Below are 7,265 nucleotides of genomic sequence, written 5' to 3'. Positions count from 1 at the left end.
GCAGAGCTCCGGCCATGCGGCTGGAGAAATAAACATCTCTTTGAAACAACTATCAAGAATCTGTCTGTCCATATATATTTCCTTTCCACGGGACTCCTGGTTTGGTATATGCGTGTTGCAGTATCCCCACTGCAACATATGGCCAGTGGAGGAAAGATCATGTGACATGGGAGGCATACAGAGATAACTGGTCACCACTGTAGGGAGAAGATCTGTGTGTCTGAAAGTCTATTGGAGCTGAAGTGGACAAGAACTGTGGGGGACAATAAAAAGTGTTTTTCATGTGTGTTAATAGCAAAATAGCAATAGCCAGAAATAACACTGGCCCAGAGATCTGGCTGATGTCATTGTGAGGCCTTTCTTACTGATATTTGGATCATCTTGGACATCTGGGAAGGTCCTGGTCAACTGGAAACTGACAAATTTCTAACTTCCAGCTCTATGATTCACAATTCACTTCCAGGACCCTTCATACAGGTTCAGAATTCTCTCAACCTGAGTGTTTTGTAGGATGTGGGCAGATACAAAGACTTTTATTCTTCTCCTATTCTCAAATATTCAAACATCTATCCTAAACGTGATTTTTGGACTGCTGTATCAGGATAGACATTTTCTTTGAAAAAGCCCGATGACTAGAAAGAGAATCTGAATCCTTAAAAGCTGCTTTTCTTACACTCTTCTAAACTGTTGCTGTATTTTGGTATGTTATAACCCTGCACAGAACCTGGAGGACATTGCAGAAATATGATCAAGCTGTGAATCATAGGAACCTTCTTGTAGATGTAGTAAAAGTTGTTTCAGTGAAGTCACATAGGGGGCTGTAAGACTGTATTAAATACTGCCCACTCTACTAAACTCTAATGCAGTTAAATATTTCCTGTATTTCAACACATGATTTATAGAGGAACCTGCTGTATGGTACAGAAACAAAAATTAGAACTCAGCTTTACAATATGTGAAAAGCAAATCTGGCATATTTTAGAAATCCCATATCAAAATACAGAAAACACAGCAAAAATGTAGAACTTACACATTAAATTAACCACTTGCAAAATGAAAACATATTTCTAAAACCACTCAACACAATGCCACTTTCAAAACATAAAGCTGGTGACCAGCACGAAATTCGGCAGGACGTGTTTGACAATGTCATTCTGCAAGAAATATTCCGGTTTTTGCTTCTCAGTGGCAGACAGTCCCAGAAACCTCTGAGACAATGAGGTCCCAATAGGCAAAAAATGGCTGATGAAGAAGAAAATAAAGCATGTCCTTTTTAAGAACAATCCCAGAAATATAGTATATAGAATCTGGAATTAAACACAAGCAATTTTTCAAGTTGAACAATAGCTGTGTTCAGGGAGAGGACTTAGGGATTCAGAGATTTTGCAGCAGATATTTTTTTTTTTAATTGAAAACTCTTACATGTTCACTTTAGTTCAATAGAAACTTCTTAACAGAGAAGAGAAAAATTTGATCAATTTTACTCCATTTTAAAATGAGTAAGTGAAGAAAATAAGCCTCTTTCACAAGCATGTGAATCAGTGAAAATTCAGTGTCTAAAGCAACTTGTTCCTCTTGTTTACTCAGCATGTGTTCTCCTGTTCATGCCATTTATATGTTAACTTTTTCATATCTTAGTGTTTGGTTTGTCATTTAAACTCAGAGAAAATTTGTCTTATTTTTCTAACAAAGGCATAAAAAATGAGGTACTCTGTACTTTATGATTACCTCCTAAGATGCATCGATTCTTATCTAGAATGATTAGATTTGGTAGATCCTTGCTTTGTTCTTTCCAAGCTCTGTTTACAATCATTGTGAATTTCTTTGCAGGACAGCCAAGATATCCGCAGGTCAAAAACACTTACATGAAGTTCTAGGAAAAACACAGACGTAAGTCTGAATCTCTTCTATCATATTTGCCATCAAGAGGGATTTAAGAACGAGCAGGAATATATTTTCCCAAGGTACTAATAATGCTTTCTTTTTTCTGCCCTGCCTCCTTGTGCAATATGTGTACCTGATTGTGTCAGCTGAATACCTGTGCGGTCTCTGTCATTTGTGCAAGACAATTCTGTATGATGAGTACAAAATACGTTGTCATAGCTTGTTTAGATTTTAACACTGAATCTGATATTTCTTTTTAAAAATTTCCTAGGTTCATACATACAACTGAAGGAATAGTTTTCAGTAAGCAAAAGTTTTTGCTTTTGAAAAGGGATGTTGCCTACTGCAGCTCTCAGATGCTCTCAGAGTATTTCAGAATGGATGTCTGAGACTTTTACAGCACTAAAATCAATGTGCAGGAGAAGAGCAATCAATTCCTGTGGAACAAAATATTTTGCATGCATCTGCTTATTCATGAGGCTACCTGCTTTTCATGGTGGGCTGGAGTGAGAACAGTGAGTGCACAGCCCATGTACCTGTATATTAATGACATGACTTTTGCTAGCTTTTGAAATGTTATCCTGGAAACACTTAATCAAGGGATTAAAGAAACCACTGGGCCACTTCAAATTGATACTGGACAGTTTATAAGAAGGAAATACTCTAACACCAGCAGCATTGTTAAACACTTACTTTGTGTCTCTCCTTACAGAGGAACATGGAGAAGATCAGTTCAAGCCTGAGATCGGTTTACAAGTAATGACAGAGAGTGAAATACATATGTACAGCTTGGATAATTGCTTCTTCAAAGCTTAAATCCACTTAATGCAGACAAAGCATGCTACCTTGATGAAATTATTCTGTTAGCCTAAGAGGTTGCAAGTGAGGAAATAAGCAAAAGAGTAGTTGTCTTTTTCTCCTGCTTTGGGATTTGGTTTAGGGTTTTTGAAACTAGAGAAACAAATATCATTATTTTAATTGTTTGAAATAAAAGCAAAACATAACAGTATGAATTAACTTAAGAGTGATTTATTTCATTTTGGGGGAGTCCTGGGTACCTTAATAAAAACAGGAGGTAAGAAGGGGGAAAATATCAAAAATAATGGAGAAAAATTTAACTTCAAAACCTTCTACACTACTTTGAATGTGATAAAATTCCTGTCAAGTATCTGAACGTGAGTATGATTGACTGCAGATCAAAAAAAGCAAATCTGAATTTTAATTCAGAGTTCCTAGTTACTCAGTGTAAGTAGTTATCCACCATCTGCGCAGCATCAGCATCGGCCCATTACTGGATGTGCCAACCCCTGGCCCTTTTATAAGTGGTTATGCTGGTACTCATCATATCAAGTGATACGGTATGCGAGATCAAGTGTTTATGACATTAGGCTGGTAGTGATGGAGAAGAAGTTTCTGGGAGCAGGATACTCACACAATGAAAAATTAAGAATTTTAGTGCTGACTTTGCATAAGAAAGGAGCAGATGTTTGGATTCATGGGTGAAGAGGTCTGCTGCAGGCATAGGCCCCATCTCTCTGCAATCACAACAGATTTGCAGCTGGTCTGACAGTCCTCCTGGAGGTGTGGTACAGAGTAGAGAGCTAACCAGCCCATCCCTTTTAAAGGCATTTGGAGGCATAGGTGAATGACTCATGAGGGAAAGCACATGTCCCAGTAAATGGCTAGATTTTTCATGTCTGCATTCACACTTGCTATTATTATGTTCTCATTTTAATGTTATTGTCACAATTGCATTATCAATATTTTGTTGTGATGCCTTGATGGTTTACCGAAATGGAAGGGGAAATGACTTAGGAACACTAAGCTGGTTTGTGTCTATCCAGTACTTGATTCACTTCCTGGTTGTTCTGTTCAGATTCAGAACAGCAGGGGAAAAAAACAATGTGACAATTATTAATTTTTCATGACCGGCAACTTACACAATATAGATAGTTTTCTTCTGAAGCTGTAACATTACCAGGAGAAATTATAAGAGAGATGATCAACTCTTCTGCATACACAGAAAGCAAACATATTTAAAACCAAATAGATTTCATTGAGGTGATAAAAGTAAGCAGGAATATGAAGAATTCAGTAATGGGTTTAAACACACCCTGGTAAATGTGAGCTTCACCCACCTCCAGAATGTCTTTGGTTTAGACTATCCAGGCAAGTATCTGAAGGCCATATCTTTGGATTGACAAAAGATGACATATTTGACTGGATATTTTGGTCATCCACTTACTCCAGTCACAAAGACCCATACCAAAAATCACTCAAGATGGATGCTGGAAAAGAAACATATTTGATACTTCTATTACAGTCCTAGATTGGTTCTGTGTGGAGGCATCTCACATAGACACACATGGATAAACCAAAACACCAGGCCAAAATTAACAAGACTGTTTTTTGTGTTAGCTTTCAGCCTTGCTCACTTCTCTCACTCCCTTTCTCTCTCCTCATCTTCCCACAGTCACATCTACTCCATCTTCTTGTGCTGTGCTAGTCATTACCAGAATGGGTTCACACTGTCTGCATGGCTCTTGCTGGTGTGTGCCAGTGTGGCTGTCTTGAATGGTATTAACTGGTAGCTCACGAGATAAAAGATGGAGGTCTCTTTTAGACATCGAGCTCTGTTCTACTACTTTGACTACAGCGGCAGAACAGTTGGGTTACTAAAATTGTTACATAATTGTGTATTAATTACATGATTCAGGATGCTGAATAAGCCTCCTAAGAAGGAAGTGCAGAAATTTATCAATATATTCTACTATGACCTGTTTCTTTTGTTTACTTCCTTTTCTTGCATTTCTTTCCCACCTCTTTCTTCTGCAGTCTCATCTCAGAGACCTAATTGCAGGAGGATGAACTGAAATAGGCATGTATGCTCGCAGCCCTTCAAGTATTCATCTGCTGCTGCAGTTCTTCAGATGTCATGTAAATGCAAAAAATTAACTCCTGTTGAACCAGTTTCTGTCACCATATAATGTTTGTTAAATACAGGAAAATTACTTGCATAATATTCTGGTATTGAATCCAGTATCTTATTCCCTGACCTTGCAAAAAATGCTATCTCACAGCCATGTCTTATTAAAGACAAGTTATGCCCCAGTATAAAGAATAAACCCCTTTATTTGGCGGCGGGCTAGCTGTTTATGTTGTACTTTTTATGTTATTACTGGCATGGGAAACATTCTCTTCCATTGGTGCTTCATTTTTGTAAGTCCTTATCAAATATATAGGAGTTTGTTGTACCTGAAAGCTACATGGGAAACAGGGGGTTTTTTCCCCTTTACTGTAAGAACAGGAGGCTGACAGCTGACTCCTAATGTTAAGGCACAATTTATCTTTGGATGCTAACTGAGTATCACCAGGTCTTACAAAATACAGATTAATAAAAATTCTGTTGATAACCTTCTTCCAATGTATGAATTTTAAATGTGAAATCTAGCTCTTATGCCACAGGTAGAAAACACTACAGTATAGTAGAAAATACTCCAGAAAATATATAGAAATATATTTTCCAGTATACTGGAAAAAACTTAGAAAATGTGATGTTGATACCTGTAGTCCATAATTTATATAGTAATCAGAAAAAAATAAAAAGTCAGATGTACTGTTATACAATTCACTCAGCTGCACTTTCCATCTGAGCAAGCAATATGACAGCTGGCTAGAGGAGTTTGTGCCTCGGTAGAATAAAAGGAAGGCTAAAATTGCATTCACAGGTGAAAAGGCATGGGGACAGGCACACGTGTGTGTGTGTGTACATGGACAGATGTGCACGCACATGTACTATCAGATTTGTTACATTATTATCTGAAGGAATGAGACAAAATTGCAAAGCTGTCTTGAAGAGCAGTGCCCAACTGGGTTATTTGATCTGGCTTTTCTGTCTTTATCATGAGGTAACACAGATAAAGACCTGTTAAGCCACTCACTCCTGAATGAGATCTTTTCTAGGAGAAAGCCCAAAACACCATCTGGGTGGCTCTAAGAAGTACAGAAAAAGTCAACCACTCTACCAGAGGAAACAGAGGATTGAATTTAAAGAGCTGAGACAGAGGAAAAAGGAGGAAAAGACAATGAGCATTGCAAATAAAATTGCTGTCAGTGTCCTGCTGATATATTCAAGTATTCTACCAAGTGCTTTCAAAGAAATAATGAAAAATTAAATAATAATACTGCATCAGCCAGACACCATAGTCACATTTCTATTGGAATGAAATGAATATTTTAAAAGAAATAATGGAAAACAACCCTCAGCAGCTCAGCTGGTCTGGAAACAACTGCTTTTGTTTGCTATTTCTGGCACCCTCTGGCAGGTCAGTGCAGACAATGCTGAGTTCTGGCTGCCCTCCACAGAACCTTGTTTTCCAGCACACATTCTGCTGATAAATGCTTCTGTGTTGGAATGAAAGCCATTACATGGAAGCTAAGACCTCACTGGTGGCTTATCATCACAGCTTTTCTTCTGCCCAGGAAAAGTGATCTAAAGTGTCAATATTTATATAATAAAAAACAGAACTTCGGTTAGTTAAACTAGGTATAGTAGAATAAAAAAATATTGCTATACACTGAGGTGGAAGTAAGGGAGAAAAGTGGGGATCTGTAGAATGACTGGGTGTTTTTTTGGTTTTGTGGAGTTTGGAACAAATGTTGCTGCAAGGCTGTGCTGGTCTTTGGTGGTGCCCCCCAAACCAGGGACCCACATCCATACGCCAAAATGGCCTAACAAACTATCAGCCCAGGCTTGCTCACACAACAGTGTGAGTGGATTTGTGTCTTTTTAGGGGAGAAGCCACAAGAATGAGCCACACTGTAAGGCAGAACTAATGAAAGTGTGTGGAATCTGATGATGGTTTCACTTCTGTAGAAATTAAACATTCACAATCTCTGAAATGCTTTTTCTCTTGGTGACCAATGCAGCAATTTGTAATGTTGTGCACTTAGGTAATATGTTTAAGGAAGGAAATGTGTTGTGGTAAAGGCACTCAACTTTCCATTTCTAACTCTACTAAAAAATGTCTGTGTGACCATGAGAAGGAATTTTACTCCTCCAGCAAGACTTGTCCTGCATCTTCCAGGTATATAATTAAATTGGAATACTAGAAACAGAGCTTTGTGAATAGCACTGCCAATGCACAGGTCAGCAATTTTTATTAATTCAGAATATTTGGAGCTGCTCCCTTTTTGAAAAAAGTGGGGATGGTTGGGGAGGTTGTGGAGAATGTTACAGGTACAGGAGAAACTCAATCTCGAGGTAACTTTATAGGCTATCGTTGTCAGAAAAAGGGACATGTAGCTCGCAATTGCAGAGCAATTATAACTGCTGATAAAAACTCTCCAAAGCATGTTTCCCCAGGTCAACAGCAGGGCAA

General features: G+C 38.1%; 1 long non-coding RNA gene across 1 annotated transcript in view; it reads left to right on the top strand.

Moving 5' to 3' along the window:
• The window catches only part of LOC108445747, a 12,973-nt gene extending 10,133 nt beyond the window's left edge, over positions 1-2,840 (top strand). Inside the window, exons 2-3 of the long non-coding RNA XR_001860704.1 lie at positions 1,831-1,964; positions 2,597-2,840. This is a non-coding gene — a long non-coding RNA (uncharacterized LOC108445747). The remainder of the gene's footprint in view (positions 1-1,830; positions 1,965-2,596) is intronic.
• The last annotated feature ends 4,425 nt before the right edge of the window (positions 2,841-7,265 follow it).

This window comes from Corvus brachyrhynchos, unplaced genomic scaffold, assembly GCF_000691975.1.
Source record: "Corvus brachyrhynchos isolate BGI_N302 unplaced genomic scaffold, ASM69197v1 scaffold33, whole genome shotgun sequence".
NCBI lineage: Eukaryota > Metazoa > Chordata > Aves > Passeriformes > Corvidae > Corvus > Corvus brachyrhynchos.
The sequence above is the reverse complement of the archived record's forward strand: the minus strand, read 5'-3'. Positions and strand labels throughout refer to the sequence as shown.